General features: G+C 44.1%; 1 long non-coding RNA gene across 1 annotated transcript in view; it reads right to left on the bottom strand.

The window, feature by feature from the left end:
* The window catches only part of LOC132369730 (uncharacterized), a 76,978-nt gene that overhangs the window by 13,535 nt on the left and 43,746 nt on the right, over positions 1 to 19,697 (bottom strand). Inside the window, exon 2 of the long non-coding RNA XR_009504470.1 lies at positions 7,499 to 7,570. This is a non-coding gene — a long non-coding RNA (uncharacterized LOC132369730). The remainder of the gene's footprint in view (positions 1 to 7,498; positions 7,571 to 19,697) is intronic.

The following is a 19,697-nucleotide window of genomic DNA, read 5'->3' as shown; positions in this document are numbered from 1 at the left end:
ATGAAGACATGCACACCAGCCAATTGTATGCACTGTTTTGGATTTTTTTTTAAGGCAGTGCTTCTCTAATTCTTCCATCTCAAATATGGAGAGTGGACATTCAGTCCTGGAGGCCAAGTCTGGGGCAAAGCCACTGCAAGAATAAAATTTTAATTGTGTCTTATTTTAAATGTCAAGCAATCATATATAACATTATCCCTTGCTGTTTACTCGTAACGGGCATGGCACTGTGATAAGAGCCTGCCGTGGCTCTCACTGCGTCCCAGGCTCCCATCTTAGAGGCGAAAAATGGGGTTTTGATAGGTTATGTAACTCGCCCAGGACCACGAAGCAAATAAGTGGTGGGACAGATTCAAACACACTCAGTCTGGTTCCAGAACCCTGCTTGTAACCACTAGCTATGTTGAATTCTCCTCCAACAACCAACCATATTTGTTTTAATATTCTTTAAATGTTATTTCCCCCAAACCTTTGGGTAAACAGGACCCACACGCACCCCAGGGCTCTGCCTACACGCTGGGGAACACTTCGGGCATGCAGAGCCACGAGTCCGCCAGAACTCCTCTGCCTTCCTCACGCTCCTGTGGCCGGAAGCGGGCTCACAGCCCTTCTCTCCTAGACGCGGAGCACCGTCCTCATGTTCTCTTAGGCATGAACTTCATTAACAACCAACATATCACGAGCACCCGTTGTTTATGGCATTTTTAAAATGAAAAATTCATCCCTAAGCTAAATTACAGCAAGGTAATTACAGCGCCTGGCTGATGGCAGACATACTGAGAGAGAGTGAGGGATTGACGGAAGCATCAAATGCAAACAGCAGCCGCAACTACATGCGCCCAAGACTGCACGCCTGGGCCTTCCTCAAATACAGAGACTGGGGCTCACCCCACCCAGAGGGCCAGCTTCAGAAAGAGACGGGCAAGCTCTCACATCCATTCATTTATTCCACAGACACTTGCTGGGCACCTAAGTGTTGGGGACGAGCCAATCACACACAGAGTCACTCACTCGCCAATTCATTCCATCAAACACTTAGCGGGCACCTACCACATGCCAGGCACTGCTCAACTGCTGTGCATATACAGAGGGATGAACTGACTGGTCCATCTCATCAGTTACTGATTCACCTCGATGCGCTAGGCACTGTCCGGGCAGTGGGGACGGAATAATGCACAACACAAAGTTCTGGCTCTGACGGAACGTACATTCCAGGAAAAGGAGGCAGACGAGAGACAAATAAATATGTAGTGTGTCAAGGAGTGAAGTGCTACGAAGAAAGACAAAGCAGCATAAGGTGACAGAGAGTGGGGGACGTGATGTAATACAGACAGCATTACAAGGGGCTGCATGTCTGATTAGAGAGCAGAGGCCACAGAAAAAGGTGGGAGCAAGCCTCGAGCAGGACTAGGGCAGGAGGGCGCCTGAAACGAGTGTGCCTTTGCAGCACCGCGATGCAGGGTCACGGGGGCCCGCGGCTGTCAGCCGGTGAGCGAGAAGACCACTCCAAAGAGGGCGCTACAGACCCACTGGCGAAGGCTCAAAGCCCACCATTTGTGCTTCACTGCAGGCCCTGACTGCTGCCAAAATCCAAATACTCTGCCAAAGGCAGGCAGTAAACTGGGCTGCTCTCCAATATTTACCCAGTGGCATGTCAGGTGTTCTCTGGAGTCTCCGAAGGGTCAGCTTGGGGTCGGGGGAGGAGAAGGACCCCATCAGACAATGAGCTCGGGCTGCTGAAGTGGGGTTTGCCGCTAACGAAGTGATACGTATTTGATCTTTAATTTGAAGGCCGTCTTGTTTGCTGAACCTTAAGCCGGTTTTACGAACCTGAACAGTGGATGAGGACGGTTTGGGCAAAGGGCACAGAACAAGAGGCTTTGGAGCGCTGAAGACGAAATCAGCCTTGCTGATTCTGCCTGTGGCCCATCTGCGGGCGCCACAGAGACCCCGCTGACCACGGTGAGGCTGCTTCCTCAGGCAGCCCTGGTCTCAGTCACCTCCGCTTCCCCCCCGCCGCCCTCACCAGGGCCTGATTATTCTCCTCCTGCCCTGACTCCAGATCCCACCCACCCCCCACCTTCAAATGAAATCAACGCTGCACCCATACTCAGAGCCCGTCTGTCCTCCCCACCCTCACCGTCTCACCCCGCACATCTTCCTGTTCCAGCCTCCCCGTTCCTCAGTCTCCAGACAGAACGAGTTCACTTAAACCGAGGTCTCATCTTAGTCCTCCAACTAACAAGCCTTCGGTGGCCTCAGGGCCAATAACACACAGTGTGAACTTGGCCGGGCCTCCGAGCCCCCGAGTGCGGAGTGCAGCCCCGTCCCCTATGTGGCATCAAGCAGCCGTTACTCCTGTCCCGCTGCTCGAGGTACAGAACAAGCCAACGCGCACTCATGCCTGGGTCTTCTCGTCTTGGCCTGCATTACACACTCTCTCTGCTGAGAAAACCTGTCTGATCCCCTTAGTCAAAATTAGGTGCCCTTTCGCCTACTTCTGCACCTTTAAAATAACCTTTCTTTCGTTCCACCTTTTCTTTTTAGAGTTCATCATTTCTGTCCACCTCCCCGACCAGGGGTTCAGTAAGTATTTGATGAACGATCTAAGCCTGTTCCGCTTGCTAATGTTGCCCAAGCCAGAGGTTTGGGGGTTTTCCTCGATGTCTCCCCTCCCCCCCCATTCCCTGTATCAAATTGTCCCCCAAGACCTACCAATTCCTCTTCCTAAACATCTCTCAACACATCGTCCTGCTCCATCCCCACTACCAGTAGGCCCTCGTCTGGTTCATGCGGATTTCTGCAACAGCCTAACCTGTGTTTCCCTGCCTTACCTTGCCGCTTTCTCAAGCCCTAAATAGTACAGACACTTCTAAATCCCTCTACACTGCCCATGGATGGGTGTGGACCCGCCCCACACACTTTCCCCTTCCCAGCAAAACATATGCAGTGGTTAACTGTGAAGAATCACTGTAGAAGCAAATGCAGGAGAGGTGCACGTCTGCTTCAGGAAAGGGGTATGGATGACTCGTTTACATCTCAGACATGTTTTAAAGTCCAGTTGTTGGAAACTTGTTAGCCAGAAAACATCCCTGGTGTAAGTATGCACCACTTCACTCTTCAAGGTAAACAACCAACCAAATGGTGCTAAACTAATAATGAGAAAGCCAAGCTAACAGTGACTGATAATTAAACATCTAGATTCCTGGCAATTAACAACTGTCACGAATTCAAGATGGTGGTGACAGTGCACTCTTAGAGTACTGTTTCCAAATTCTACGGGAAATCCAAGGGCCCGTGTAAGTCCACGCTCCACGGGAGCCTGGAACACACCACTGCGTGCGTGGCGAGACAGCCAGACTCCTAGTGGAGGACGAGGCACTCATCCAGAAACTCCAGCCTGCGGTACAGTCGCCCCTCGGGATCCGCAGGGGGTGGGTTCCAGGACCCCGCCTCCCCCATGTACCCAAGTCCCTTATATAAAATGGCATAGTATTTGCATATAAGCTATGGCACATCCTCCCATATACTTTAAATCATCTCTAGATTACTTGTAATACCTAATACAGTGTAAATGCTATGTGAATAGGCTGGTATGTGGCAAATTCAACTTTTGCTTTTCGGAACTTTCTGGCATTTTTTTTTCCAAACATTTTCGATCCGTGGTTGGTTGAATCCCCCAGTGCAGAACCCGCGTGGAGGATGGACTGTAATTTAACATCAATCACATTTCTTTTTTTTTTTTTTTTGTGGTTTTATCTAGATGAAATTTATTCAAGATAACCTTAATCTTGAGATTTATTCTTAAGATTATGTACAACTTTATGAATTATTGAAAGTTCATGAAAACAGAAAAGTTCAGCATTAGCAAACAATACATAGTATTGTGTATTAAATTCTCATTAAATTTAAGTAAGTTGCACTCTGCCATTTATTTTGTATTGGAAGTAGTTCTGGAGATGACCCACTGAACCATATTTAGGAGGTTGAGAACCCTGTGACTGACCTTGGTGGGCTTCCACCTTAGATGCAGGTGGGTTTTGCCTCTTCTGAGGGAGGAAGGCATCTTGTAAGTTAGAGACAGTGGCCATCGCATCATCTTCAATCCTTGAAATCACACCATTACCCTGTTTTTTTTTTTTTTTTTTTCAGTAACTTTTAATGACATCCCTGTGATTACTGGTAGATAGCCTGCAGTCAGGCCTTAAACTTGGGAGTCTGTGGAATTTTGAGTCCCACACCCATGGGAATTGATGAAAGGACTTGCATGTCTGAATCAGATCACTGCCATCCAGGAGGGAGCCTCAGAAGTCGAGACCCAGCCTACAGAATCCCTACTGTAAAATCAAACGTCCAGGATCTCCCCAGTGTAAAGTCCACTGCATGGAACGTGACTTGGAAAATCAGTCACTGCGATCTGCCAAGGAAGTCAAAAGTGAAAGGGCAAAGCATCTCACAAGTTACTTCAACATGATGGCATCAATGCTGTGGGATCTCCAGCCAGGCCCGGGGCCCAGATCGCACAGTCCCCTCTGTGGGCCATGTTGGGCACGTGGGATCCATCCCAGTGCGGGAGGAGGTCACTGACAGCTTTGAGCAAGGGAGTGAAATGATATGACAAGCATTGTTAAAGATCCCCTGGGTCCAACATGGTGAGCAGAATGGAGTGAGAGTGGAAGCAGGGCAACCGTTCAAAGGCCTTTGCAGTGACTCAGGCAAATAACAATGTCACTGGACTTGGGAGAAGGATGTGGAAGGGCAGCAGAAGAATTCAAGATCTGCTTTAGAAGTACCACTAGGACTTGGTGATTTGGAGGAAGAGAAAGGTGAGGATAACAGATGACTCCCCAGTTAATGGCTTGAGAAAGTGAATTAACAGCTGTGCACCTTCATGAAATGGGGGGAAGGGAGGTCTGGAAAGGGGCTGTGATAGAAGGAGAGCAAGAGTTGAAATTGAGGTGCCCATGACCTATCCAAGTTCACTAACTGCTATCAAACGTATAAAAGGAGCTACAAAGCACAGAGGAGCCGTGTGGAGTGATGGACGCCTGGGGCCGTTCTCACAGGTGACCCGTCCCACCTTCCTCTCGGGGTGCTCGTGTGTCCACCACTGTGCCAGCTCAAGGTGGGGTGCACCACACAGAGAGCTCATGGGGCCAAACTCAGCCAGGACATGTGCAAGCTGCTTCTAAGATGATCTTCAGTAGTAAAGCAGATACCAGCTTTGGGGCTAAGAAAACAGTCCTGTTAACAGTAAAATGGGATTTGCATCACATCACAATGGGAAGTAAAGTATGTAGCTTGAAAATTTCTTCAATTACAAGCAACATAACAGGTTTGCTGATTTCTTGACACCGATGTTTCAGGTAGAAGGGTCTCGGTATCTAGCCCTGTGCCCTGACACTTACACTGCTGGGTGTACCACCCTGTTCGGGGGATTCCAAGTAGAATCTCCCCCAGGAAAATATTAATCTAAGGCGGTACAGATGTACAGGAAGGTCTCTCTCTCAAAAAAAGACCAGAGAAGACGGCCTATTTTAGGAAAACAATGACTCACTGAAATCACATCCTGCTCTTAAGTTAACATGCTTCCTTCTGGACCAGAACCTGGTTTCCTATCATGATGGGTCTATTTTCCAATCTATTTGACAATCTGCTTTCTAATTAAAAGTTGAGCCATTTTTAAAAAAATCACATTTAACTAAACAATTCTACATGGCAATAAAGCAGTGTGCTCTGCCACCTTGATTGATGGCACCATTTGCAATTATTTAAAGGAGAAGGCAAGGAAAGAAAATCATTAGATACAGCTAGATTAAGCTGCTCTAGCCCCTGTTAGTGTCTTCCTATGTATTGCTAGAGTAAGACAGCACAGCATTCATGTAAACTAATTAAATTTCCTGCATTTAAATAAGCCCCAACCAAAATAAAACTTATAAGACTGATTGGAAGGTCTCGGGAGGAAGAGACCTACTTTTTCAAGAAAGCGGCCTGGCTGTGGGTAGGGGAAACACCAGGGTCAGATGGCATCTCTCCACAGCAGGCCAAAGCTCCCCCCACTGAGAGGAACACTGGAGTGGGTGAGACAGAGCCCCTGGGTTCTGTGACAGCAGCGGCTGCTTCCAAGGGGAATGCGCAAGATGGTGCAGGGGAGAGAAAAACCAGACGCCATTCGCATTGGCGACGTGGCCTCACGCAGGACGCCTAGCTGCTCTGAGCCTGTTTACTGAAACGGGAAGTTACCGTTTGCCCCTGCCTGTTTCCTAGAATTGGTGGGAGAAGAAACTCTGGTGCTGTGTGTAGAAGCACCCTCTAAAAGGAGAAGAACCCCTCAAATGGAAGAGACAACTGCTGGTTACTGTCAGGTAGGAAAGGCTGGGACAAGTCCTCTTAAGAGGATGGTGACCAACAAAACAGATAACATTACATGACATTCCTACATTAGTGAGGAACGTCTTCGGGATATTCAGCAGGTGCAGTAAAAGCAGGTGAGAAAAGGAATCTGCTGACTCAATGATTTAAAGCAAAAAAGGTTTGGAGCAGGGAGGTGGGTTCAGATGCAACTGTCTGTTGATTGAGGTAGCTCGGAAGATCATACGGATGGATGGATGGATGGATGGATGGATGGATGGATGGATGGGGGAGGGGGTCTGCCATCCAGCAGACAAGAGGGGCGTGACCAAACCCCACCTCGAGTAAATCCCATTCAACACCAACCACAGGGAGGCAGAGGCAGGGTGGGGAGACATGCTCCCACCGTCACTGGTTCCCTGACCCGCCTGTCACCTCCCTTCCCCTCCCGCTTCTGGATTACTGCTCTTAACATGGACCCAGATTGCCCATGAAAAATAAAAACTAGATAGAAAAGCTTTGCTTCATTTCACCAACAGCCAAAACACAAAGGACATCTAGAGAAGATTAACAATTTCTGATGAATGCTCAAAGAACAGAATCGATTTGAGAAGGATTTATAGTACAGGCCCTACAAGGGTGGAGTGGTGGAGGTACAAAGTGAATCCACATGGGAGCTGACCGTCTAGAATGGAGGCCAATTCACTGTTAATTCAATAAACGTTTATGGAGCATCTACTATGTCCAAGGCACAATTCAGATATGTCTGGAGGAAGTAACTGGGGAAAACACGCAAACAGGCAACTATAATCAAGTGTGGAAGTGCTACGATGGGGTGGGGGTCACAGAGAAGGAGCGCCTACATTCCATACAGCCACAGGAGAACGGTCAGAGGAGGGGCACGAATGGTAATGTAAAGCCCGTTGGGATACGTGTCAGTAAGAAGGAGAGAGTATTGTGGGGTTCAAAAGCAGGCAGCACTTGATAAAGGCCTTGAGGGATGACTAGGAACTTGGCCAGGCAGAGGAAGGTAAAATAATACATACAGAACTGGGTGTGTTTAAGGAACGACAGGGATGGTCAACCCTCCAAACATGGGTTTCCCTCTTAAGAGAATTTTAGTAGACACAAATTCACTTCTATTTACCTTTTCTTCAAGAACTGCTGTTTCAATAGTTTCAGCAAACTGATTTCCAGGAAAGGTGACTTTGGGTTATGCCTGTTGAGAAATCAGAAAAAGAGGTGTAATAGGTTTGGTGGGACTACCCTCCACAGACCTCTTTTTTGTGACACCCCTGCCAAGTCCGTTCGTGTCAGTCACCCCCCTCCCCCGAGTGACTGGTGTGTTTCCAGCAGCCATACTGCCTCCCTCCCTTCCTTCTTTCCTCATTTGAGAATAAAGACATGCAAACTTAGGCAGGCAGCGGTGAGCCCTGATCCAGAGAAACACACACACAAACACACACACACACACACACACACACACACAAACACACACACGCGAGATGAACAGGACTGCACAGCCCTTGAACTAGAGGAGCCTTCCTGCTCCAGCCTGCTCCCTGCATTCCTGAGATTCCTGCAACAGACCCTCTGCTAACTACAGCTGGCTTGAGAGCATTTCTGTTCCTTGCAAACAAAAATTACTTATTTAAAAATAAGAGATCCAGGGTTGGGACTAAGAAAACAAACACAAGCAGAGGGTAAAGAAATAAAGGCTTCTGAAACAAAGCCTTGGGAAAAATAAAACATGAGAGGGAGTGACCTGGGCCTCTGAACTACTGTCCCATAATACCTGAGAGGAAAGGAAGAGAGAGATGTGGGAAACCCAGAGAGTAGATCCAACAAATAATTCATAAAATCCCAGCAGTATTAAATATTAAGATGGAGACCCAGATACTGGGGAAAAGGGGCTCTTAATATGGGTACTATCCATAACAAAACAAAACAAGAATTTCAATGAAATACAAAGGTGGGAGACTCTGAAAGTGTCTATAGCAAGTAAGGAATAATTGAGTAACTGTACGATGCCTATCATTACTAAAAAGAGAAATGTAATAACTCAAGGATAAGTCTTGATTTACTGTGCTGTGCTTTTTTTTGTCTTAAACAATAAACATTTTATTTACTCATGGTTTGTGGGTCAGCAATTAGTGCTGGGCTCAGCGGGGTGGTTTTTCTTCTGGTTTACTCATGTGGCTACAGTCATCTGGTGGCTCAACTGAGCCGGATGGTAGACCAGATGACTTAGCTCATATGCTAGTGACTGGTACTAGCTGTTTGTGCTGCCTTTAGAGTCTACTTCAGTAAATGTGAACATTTTTTTCCCCTGAGATCTTGAAAGATTTATGCCCTCTATCCCCTTGACCTATTTTTCCATTGGTTCTTGAGTTGGTCAACCATGAACTCACCTACTGTAGGGCTTCAAGACTCTAACACCTTCTAGTCCCCTCTACTAGGGAGCATGGTTTTCGTGAAGTTCAAAGATGAGGGTGTGTGAAACAGAGGGCTGGGAGGCAGGGCTGGAGAGTAGAAGGTTCTTCAGGGGGTCTGAATGCCAGGTTAAGCTGGATGGACTTTATTCAAGCAGCATTAAGAGTCAAGATGACTGTAGTCTAATCCCATATTCTCTAAGAGATAATTACCTCTCTGAAAATGTAGAATGTTAAAATTGGGCTACAGAGAGAAAATATGACCCAAACCACAAAGACTAAAGCAGTCAGCTAGAAATTAAGTCGACATCAAGCTGTGACTTTTACCCTTGACAGGGTGCTTTGCCTGCTACTCTTGGCTCATTAGCTGCAGCAAAGGCTTCACAAGTATCTCCTGGCTTCTGGGCCTTTTAGGCAGCTCAGTGCTCCAGGGGCTCATTGGAGCATCAACTTTCACTCCGCAGGGTGCAGAACAGCCACAGGGACACCAGCGGGCCTGCAGGACAGTCTAAAGGGCAGCAATCCTGTCCGCTCGCCCCACACCTGGCCCCCGGGCCCCCTGCCACATCCTATCTGTCCATTCTAAGCAGCAGAGGCACCTGTGCTCTAAACTCAGCCCCACTTTCTCCTCTCCAGGCCTCAGTTTCCTTGTCCACAAAACCAGGGAGGGAGACAGGACCTGTGGCACTCAGAGGGTGGTCTGCAAACCAGTGCCATCCACCACCCCTTTGCTGTTGGCTCACAATAAGTACAGAAATTAAGAGCAGCTTTGAAGCTTTTACTGCTTACGACATCGCTACACAGCCAAGCACACGATCAGTGGAACTGTCTTGTTGAACAGAGCACAGACTGGTGTACAAGTTTCCTGCAGCTGCCATAATAAATTACCACAAACTGGGTGGCATAACACAACAGAAATTTATTCTGTCACAGTTCTGGGGGCCAGAAGCCTGAAATCAAGGCGTCGGCAGGGCCACACTCCCTCCAGAGACTCTAGGGAAGAAACTGCTCCCTGTCTTTTCCAGCTTCTCGTGTCTGCTGGCTTTCCTTGGCTTGGGGCCACACCACTCCTCCACTTCACTGCCTTCTCTGTGTGTGTGTGTGCGTGTGTGCATGTGTGTGTGTGTGTGTGTAAAATCTCTTTCTTCTTCTTTGTTATAAGGACACTTGTCATCGCATTTAGGGCCCACTAGAGAATCCAAGATGACTTCATCTCAAAAATCCTTATCTTGAGACTTCCCTGGCATTCCAGTGCTTAAGACTCCGAGTTTCCACTGCAGGGGGCACGGGTTCCATCCCTGGTCAGGGAACTAAGATCCCACATGCCGCATGGCAGTGCCAAAAAAAAAAGAAAGAACAACAAGATCTTTAAGCAATGCTAATTAAATCATGTCACTTCTTGGGTAGAAATCTTGGTGGACTCTCATTAGAATAAAACCTTAATTTCTTTTTTAAAAGAAAATCCTTATCTTAATTACATCTACAAAGACCCTTTCTCCAAATAAGGTCACATTACTTGGACCTTATTTGGAAAAGGTTACACAACTTGTTCTGAAAAGAAAAGCATAACAAATAGCAGTTGCCAAGGCAACATAATGATGTGGTTTAAGGGAGATCACCCTGGAGGGAGGGAGCAACAGGATATACTACATTTCCTAACACAGGTATACAAAATACATAAGCTGCTTCTCAATTTCTGCCTTCCAGGGCCCTGATATGAGTAGGGACACACATAAAAGAGTAAATGAAGCCAATGTAAAATCTCCTCATTCTCAAGAGTTCTTTCTAATCAAATACTCAACAAAATACTAGCAAACCAAATCCAATAGTATATTAGAACCAAACTTAAATATACAACAATAATATAAGAAAATGTAAAGAGCAAAACCCATCTTTGGGGCCACCATACCGCCGACTACAACTGGTTTGGATACTGTGGAATTCATGTGTGACCAGCTGTACCTGTTGTGCACTGTACACTCATATCAGTTCACTGCTGGAGAGAAAAACCACTGCCCTGCCTCTCACTCAGTTGACACCCCAGCTCTTCCTCTGCAGCCCAGGAGCCTGGGCAAGACCAGATGGCAACGGACACCCCTGGTAAAGGAGAGGATACATGCACCCCAATGTTCACTGCAGCACTGTTTACAATAGCCAAGACATGGAAGCAATCTAAATGTCCATCAGCAGAGGAATGGATAAAGGAGATGTGGTACATATATACAATGGAATATTACTCAGCCATTAAAAAGAGTGAAGGTGCAGGTGCCGACTGTTCCCTCAGCCCTTCCCAAGGCTGGTCTCCCATCTGACCTTGCAGGCAGTACAGGAGCTGCTCCCTCCCTTCCCCATCCTCCTGTCCCCCAGATGGCTTCAGTTGTAAAGGGATTAAATTTATCAGGGTTTTTTGTTCAAGTGTGCCTCCCTCATCCCATCAAGTGCTCAGAGTTTTCAATGTCCAAGTTTGAGAACGGAAACAAAACTGTTTTATGAAAATCCTTGTGTACCTAGCACTGTCCTGCTGCTGACATAGCCTCTCCCCCAACATCCCGCCCTGTAACCTCGAAAACACTCAGGAAGTTTCCAGGCTTCATAACAGGATGGAGGCGGCACTTGGAAATTGGACAAAGCAAGGATTTCATTTCTCATTAGAAGTTTTCTTGCCTTGCAAGAACACTCCTTATCAAAGGAACTACTATGTTGACTCCTTTTGCTATGTTACATTTCAGCCGTAAGGGGCAGACCATGTCAAAATACCAGAGAGTGTTTAAAATGATAACACTTGATGCAGGTCTGGCCACAGCAAAGCGGGCATTCTCATCATTCAACCACTGGTAGGAGTATAACAGGCACAATCTTTCTGGAAGCAATTTGACAAATTCTTATTAAATGGCTTAAAACTGTACACACCCTTTAATGTTGTAATTCCATTTTCAGACCTCTACACTAGGGAATGAATCTGAAATGGGGACAAAACTTAATGCTCAAAGATATCCATGGCAGGGTTATATATGAGATTTAAAAATTTTGAAATAAAGTTAATAGCCAAGAAAAGGAAATGATTAGACAAATTATGGTAGATTCATGAATAAAGTTGTACACAGCCATAAAAATGACATTTTACAAAGAATTTCTAATAAAAGTAACAACTACAATAATAACAGTTAATCCTTACATGGGCCAGGAACTGTCCTAAGCTTATCAGGTGCTTTACATATATGAACCTTCTTAATCTACTTAGGTAGATACTGTTATTCTTATTTTTATTTTTGGGCTGTGCTGCACGGCACGCAGGATCTTAGTTCCCTGACCAGAGATGGAACCCATGCCCCCTTCAGTGGAAGCACACATCCCTAACCACTGGACCACCAGGGAACTCCCAGTAGGTACTGTTATTATTCCCACTTTACAGATCAGAAAATGGAGGCACCAAGTGTTAAGACACTTGCTCAAGATCATCCTGCTAGTAAGAGACCATACAGGGATTTGAGCCCACCCAGTCTGACTCAAAAGTCATACAGATGTATGACTCTTACATACAGATGGTCAAGAAGCACATGAAAAGATGTTCAACATTGCTAAGTATTAGAGAAATGCAAATCAAAAATACAATGAGATATCACCTCACACCAGTCAGAATGGCTATCATCAAAAACTCCACAAACAACAAATGCTGGAGGGTGTGGAGAGAAGGGAACCCTCCCTCCCACACTGTTGGTGGGAATGTAAATTGGTACAGCCAATATGGAAAACAGTGTGGAGGTTCTTACAAAAACTAAAAATAGAGCTACCATATGATCCTGCAATCCCACTCCTGGGCTTATATCTGGAGAAAAACATGGTCCGAAAGGACACATGCACCCCAATGTTCACTGCAGCACTGTTTACAATAGCCAAGACATGGAAGCAACCTAAATGTCCATCAGCAGAGGAATGGATAAAGGAGATGTGGTACATATATACAATGGAATATTACTCAGCCATTAAAAAGAATGAAATAATGCCATTTGCAGCAATATGGATGGACCCAGAGATTATCATACTGAGTGAAGTAAGTCAGACAGAGAAAGAGAAATATTGTATGGCATCACTTATATGTGGAATCTAAAAAGAAATGATACAAATGAACTTATTTACAAAACAGAAACAGACTCACAGAATTAGAGAATGAACTTATGGTTACCAGGGGGGAACGGTGGGGGGAAGAGATAGTTAGGGAGTGTGGGATTGACATGTGCACACTGCTATATTTAAAATGGATAACCAACAAGGACTTACTGCAGAATACAGGGAACTCTGCTCAATATTATATAACAACCTAAATGGGAAAAGAATTTGAAAAAGAAAAAAATATATATCCATTGAAGAAAACATACATTAACATGATATTAAATAGAGCAGACCATCAGAAGCTAAAAAAAAAAAAAAAAAAAAGTCCATACTCTCAAATCCTGTGATAGTCTGAATACAGTGATGGCCCCAAAGATAACAGGTCCTAACCCTAGAACCTGTATGTGCTACCTTAGATAGAAAAGGCATCTCTGCAGATGAAGAATCTTAAGATGGAGAGATATCCTCGATCATTGGGTGGGCCCTAGATGCCATCACAAATGCTCTCAAAGAGAGACAGAGGGAGATCACACACACACACACACACACACACACACACAAGAAAGGCATGTGAAAACAGAGGCAGGTATTGGAGAGATAGGGCCACAAGCCAAGGAATGCCAGCAGCCACCAGAAACTGAGAGGGTCAAGGAATGGATTCTCCCCTAGAGCCTCCACAGGGAGTACAATCCTTATACCTTGGTTCAGACTTCTGGCCTCCAGAACTGAGTGAATATATTTCTGTGGTTTTAAGCCACCCAGTTTGTGGAAATTTGCAGTCACAGGAAACTAACACAAGCTCCCATGCTGTACTGCTCTCAATGCAAGATAAAATATTCATATGTTAAATGGGAAAAGTAGAAATCAAAATTTATACACAATGATCTTAATTATGCATATAAAAATGCATGCAAATACAACAAAACGTTTTGTAGTGATTATCTCTGAATACTAGAATTATGGGTAATTTTCAGCATTATGCCTTTTGATATTTTTCCAAATTTCTACAATTAACGTGAATTCCTTTTACAAAGAAACGAAAAAAAATTTTTTTTAAATTAGCAACTCATCATACTTCTGCAACTCTAACTCAATCATAAAAATTAGAAATCAAGAAAACTCCCTGAGAATTTTCTTAATTCAGTTTCAGAACAACACCTGAAAAATCAGCCACCCAGGTGCATTCCATTCCCTAAGTGACTCCACTCAACCCTCCGCCTCTCTAAAGCCTATTAGTTTTCAGACTCTGGCAGGAACATGAAGTGGCTGAAGAAGTTTCAGGCTTTGAAACAAGAGGATAATCTGAGCTGCTACATGTTTTCCTGTCTCTCTATCCACACGTGGCAGTGGGGAGGAGGGACCAGAGGGAGGTCTTTATGCATTCCCAGAGCGCATCCAGCCCAAAGTGGTGTGGGCCACACACCAAAAACCAAGAGCTCTGGTTAATAAGCATGGAAATGTTTGATTTCTCTGTAGGTGACTTCACAGAATGAATCATCACATTAAACAGCGGCTTAATCTTCTTACCGAAGTCCGGAGTCCAAGCCTATTGCTTGGCAAAACCCTCCTGCTATCGTCCGTCCAGGCAGTCAGAGGACCAAAGGCCAATTTTACTGTATCAACATCACATCCTTTGATTAAATATTTTCGTATAAAGAGTGTATTAACATTTTCCCGCAACGTATGGGCAGAACTGGATCAAAACAGAAAAAGGAGGATGTGCTTCGTGTGTTGTTTTTTTGGGGCAGAGAAGGCAAGAGTCACTGATTCCCTCCAACATGGGCCAGGTCAGAGCCGCGGGCCATGAAAAGCATATATACAGCTTTATTCAGCCCACCCTGTACGGCGCAGCAAGCTCGGGCACTGGAGTAATGGGACCACAGCGTGGGGTTTATCCTTTAGTCTCTGAGCACATTTATTTATTCACTCTTCGTCCAGCCAATCAACATATAAAAGCACCTACTATGTGCCAGGCACTAAGAAGAGGTTGGCTCACATTTTAAAAGACCCTATCTCCAACACGCTGTACTCTCAGATGATACGGCTGGGCAAACGGCCCCCATCATTACTGAGCTTCTTCATCAGTCTTTTGGACCACAGGGATGCCAGCAGTAGCAAAATGCTGGGAGGGATACCTAAACCGGCCCGGCAGAGCTTTGAGAATGAAAAAAACAAAAAGCAAACGGTTTAGCACTGTGTACAGTCCGCCCTCTGTCTCTGCAGGTTCCACAACCTCCGATTCGACGACCACAGACCAAAAATATTCAAAAAAAGAAAAAAAATTTCCAGAATGTTCCAAAAAGCAAAACAAATTTGCCACACACTGGCAACTATTTACAAAGCATTTACATTGTATTTACGACTACTTACGTAGCATTTACATTGTATTAGGTATTATAAGTAATCTAGAGATGATTTAAAGTATACAGGAGGATATGTAGAGGTTATATGCAAATATTATGCCATTTTATACAAGGAACTTGAGCATCTGGGGATTTTGGTATCTGCGGGAGTCCTGTAACCAATCTCTCCTGGATACCAACAGATAGCTGTACCTTCCAACATACCATCAACACAACACTTGTAATTTCGGATGATCAGTTGATGATACTTGAATCTCCCACTTAACCATCTACTTCACACAAATAGTGTATTACTATTTTCTCAAAGTCTGTTTTTTTCTTTTTGCTTGCCATTGTATGCCTAAATCTACCAGCGTCTAACCTTAAGGAGTACTCATTAAATATCTGAGGTATAAATTAATGCATGAATAAACATGGGTAATCAATTTAATAATCTGTAAAAACGGAAAAGCCAGTCTACACAATTATTTCCCAAAGAAAATTCCAAGGAAACTAATCCTATGAGATATACCAAGAAAAGAAGGTTCACGTGCTATTCAACTGGAGAAATATTACATTCTGTAGCCTCCCATCTCCCTTAAAAATTCACAATGCGAGCGCGCGTCCTGTGAAGGCGCTGGGGAGGTCGTAAAGGAAGAGCTGGCTGCTGCCGCCAAGAGGGTCCTGCTACAGCTCCTGAGTTTACCGCTACCTGAGGTCGGGACTGGTCTGAAGGCGGCAGGCGCCATCTGTGCCTTTTCAGCGGTTCCCTTCTGAGACTGCAGCCCTCAGCTGGCCCTGAAGACGGGTCCGCAGCTTCCACTGCTCAGGCCTCCGATAGTGTAAGGAATTTAAAGATGGAACTCCCATTGTAATCCATAGCACTTAAAATATGGATAATGGCCTGTTCTACTAAGAAGATATCTTATGGAATTTAAAAAAGTGATTTAAGTGCATGACTAGAAGACTTTCTCATGAAGATCTTCTTCCAGAAGATATTTTTTTGAGACAGGCAATATACCTGTAACTGAGCTGTGTGGATGAAAGGCTCTTGGTGCTCCAGCCAGGCATCAGGGCTGTGCCTCTGAGGTGGGAGAGCCAACTTCAGGACACTGGTCCACAAGAGACCTACCAGCTCCACGTAACACCAAACGACAAAAATCTCTCAGAGATCTCCATCTCAACATCAAGACCCAGCTTCACTCAACGACCAGCAAGCTACAGGGCTGGACACCCTATGCCAAACAACTAGCAAGACAGGAACACAGCCCCATCCATTAGCAGGAGGCTGCCTAAAATCATAAGGTCACAGACACCCCAAAACACACCACCAGACGTGGACGTGCCCACCAGAAAGACAAGATTCAACCTCATCCACCAGAACACAGGCAATAGTCCCCTCCACCAGGAAGCCTACACAACCCACTGAACCAACCTTACCCACTGGGGACAGATACCAAAAACAACGGGAACTACGAACCTGCAGCCTGTGAAAAGGAGACCCCAAACACAGTAAGATAAGCAAAATGAGACGACAGAAAAACACACAGCAGATGAAGGAGCAGGGTCAAAACACACCAGACCTAACAAATGAAGAGGAAATAGGTAGTCTACCTGAAAAAGAATTCAGAATAATGATAGTAAGGATGATCCAAAATCTTGGAAATAGAATAGACAAAATGCAAGAAACATTTAACAAGGACGTAGAAGAACTAAAGAGGAACCAAGCAACGATGAAAAACACAATAAATGAAATTAAAAATACTCTAGATGGGATCAATAGCAGAATAACTGAGGCAGAAGAAAGGATAAGTGACCTGGAAGATAAAATGGTGGAAATAACTACTGCAGAGCAGGATAAAGAGAAAAGAATGAAAAGAACTGAGGACAGTCTCAGAGACCTCTGGGACAACATTAAACGCACCAACATTCGAATTATAGGGGTCCCAGAAGAAGAAGAGAAAAAGAAAGGGACTGAGAAAATATTTGAAGAGATTATAGTTGAAAACTTCCCTAATATGGGAAAGGAAATAGTTAATCAAGTCCAGGAAGCACAGAGAGTCCCATACAGGATAAACCCAAGGAGAAACACGCCAAGACACATATTAATCAAACTGTCAAAAATTAAATATAAAGAAAACATATTAAAAGCAGCAAGGGAAAAACAACAAATAACACACAAGGGAATTCCCATAAGGTTAACATCTGATCTTTCAGCAGAAACTCTGCAAGCCAGAAGGGAGTGGCAGGATATACTTAAAGTGATGAAGGAGAAAAACCTACAACCAAGGTTACTCTACCCAGCAAGGATCTCATTCAGATTTGATGGAGAAATTAAAACCTTTACAGACAAGCAAAAGCTGAGAGAGTTCAGCACCACCAAACCAGCTTTACAACAAATGCTAAAGGAACTTCTCTAGGCAAGAAACACAAGAGAAGGAAAACACCTACAATAACAAACCCAAAACATTTAAGAAAATGGGAATGGGAACATACATATCGATAATTACCTTGAATGTAAATGGATTAAATGCTCCCACCAAAAGACACAGACTGGCTGAATGGATACAAAAACAAGACCCATATATATGCTGTCTACAAGAGACCCACTTCAGACCTAGAGACACATACAGACTGAAAGTGAGGGGATGGAAAAAGATATTCCATGCAAGTGGAAATCAAAAGAAAGCTGGAGTAGCAATTCTCATATCAGACAAAATAGACTTTAAAATAAAGAATATTATAAGAGACAAAGAAGGACACTATATAATGATCAAGGGATTGATCCAAGAGGAAGGTATAACAATTGTAAATATTTATGCACCCAACATAGGAGCACCTCAATACATAAGGCAAATACTAACAGCCATAAAAGGGGAAATTGACAGCAACACAATCATAGTAGGGGACTTTAACACCCCACTTTCATCAATGGACAGATCATCCAAAATGAAAATAAATAAGGAAACACAAGCTTTAAATGATACATTAAACAAGATGGACTTAATTGATATTTATAGGACATTCCACCCAAAAACAACAGAATACACATTTTTCTCAAGTGCGCATGGAACATTCTCCAGGATAGATCATATCTTGGGTCACAAATCAAGCCTTGGTAAATTTAAGAAAATTGAAATCGTATCAAGTATCTTTTCCGACCACAACGCTATGAGACTAGATATCAATTACAGGAAAAGATCTGTAAAAAATACAAACACATGGAGGCTACACAATACACTACTTAATAATGAAGTGATCACTGAAGAAATCAAAGGGGAAATCAAAAAATACCTAGAAACAAATGACAATGGAGATACGACGACCCAAAACCTATGGGATGCAGCAAAAGCAGTGCTAAGAGGGAAGTTTATAGCAATACAAGCCTACCTCAAGAAACAGGAAACATCTCGAATAAACAACCTAACCTTGCACCTAAAGCAATTAGAGAAAGAAGAACAAAAAAACCCCAAAGCTAGCAGAAGGAAAGAAATCATAAAGATCAGGTCAGAAATAAATGAAAAAGAAATGAAGGAAACAATAGCAAAAATCAATAAAACTAAAAGCTGGTTCTTTGAGAAGATAAACAAAATTGATAAACCATTAGCCAGACTCATCAAGAGAAAAAGGGAGAAGACTCAAATCAATAGAATTAGAAATGAAAAAGGAGAAGTAACCACTGACACTGCAGAAATACAAAAGATCATGAGAGATTACTACAAGCAACTCTACGCCAATAAAATGGACAACCTGGAAGAAATGGACAGATTCTTAGAAATGCACAAACTGCCGAGACTGAACCAGGAAGAAATAGAAAATATGAACAGACCAATCACAAGCACTGAAATTGAAACTGTGATTAAAAACCTTCCAACAAACAAAAGCCCAGGACCAGATGGCTTCACAGGTGAATTCTATCAAACATTTAGAGAAGAGCTAACACCTATCCTTCTCAAACTCTTCCAAAATATTGCAGAGGGAGGAACACTCCCAAACTCATTCTACGAGGCCACCATCACCCTGATACCAAAACCAGACAAAGATGTCACAAAGAAAGAAAACTACAGGCCAATATCACTGATGAACATAGATGCAAAAATCCTCAACAAAATACTCGCAAACAGAATCCAACAGCATATTAAAAGGATCATACACCATGATCAAGTGGGGTTTATCCCAGGAATGCAAGGATTCTTCAATATACGTAAATCAATCAATGTGATACACCATATTAACAAATTGAAGGAGAAAAACCATATGATCATCTCAATAGATGCAGAGAAAGCTTTCGACAAAATTCAACACCCATTTATGATAAAAGTCCTGCAGAAAGTAGGCATAGAGGGAACTTTCCTCAACATAATAAAGGCCATATATGACAAACCCACAGCCAACATTGTCCTCAATGGTGAAAAACTGAAACCATTTCCACTAAGATCAGGAACAAGACAAGGTTGCCCAC

Source organism: Balaenoptera ricei, chromosome 8 (genome assembly GCF_028023285.1).
Source record: "Balaenoptera ricei isolate mBalRic1 chromosome 8, mBalRic1.hap2, whole genome shotgun sequence".
NCBI lineage: Eukaryota > Metazoa > Chordata > Mammalia > Artiodactyla > Balaenopteridae > Balaenoptera > Balaenoptera ricei.
Note: the sequence above shows the minus strand (reverse complement) of the source record. Positions and strands in the feature narration are given on the sequence as shown.